This window comes from Octopus bimaculoides, chromosome 9 (genome assembly GCF_001194135.2).
Source record: "Octopus bimaculoides isolate UCB-OBI-ISO-001 chromosome 9, ASM119413v2, whole genome shotgun sequence".
Taxonomy (NCBI): domain Eukaryota; kingdom Metazoa; phylum Mollusca; class Cephalopoda; order Octopoda; family Octopodidae; genus Octopus; species Octopus bimaculoides.
The window spans coordinates 74,791,233-74,791,654 of NC_068989.1; positions in this window are offsets into that span (position 1 = coordinate 74,791,233).

A 422-nucleotide genomic window follows, 5' to 3' on the forward strand; every position below is an offset into this window, starting at 1 on the left:
CTTATAGCTGTAACAATATTAATGGAGTAAATTACTATCAATTTCACCGCTGTCCAACTAACTATGATATAACGGAACATGTGAACAACTGTGAAAATCCTAACTCAGACGAACAGCTACATCATGTACCTGCTTTTGGTAAAACAAGTAAAAAACTCTATAGAAATTTATATTGTGCTCTCTGTCACGGAGAAGAATATATTTTGTGGAAGGTTTCTTACCAATGTTTCTTTAAGGATGATGATCCAAATGTCACTGTTGATAACTTTTTATATACTTTTAATAACAAAAGCTGTGAGATATACAAACAAATACCTTCTGAAGAATTTTACCAGTATTTGTATAGATGCACTCCTTATATTTCAGTGTGTGCGCTACATAATACCAATAAATCATTAGAACATCTATGTGAGCACAAGCCT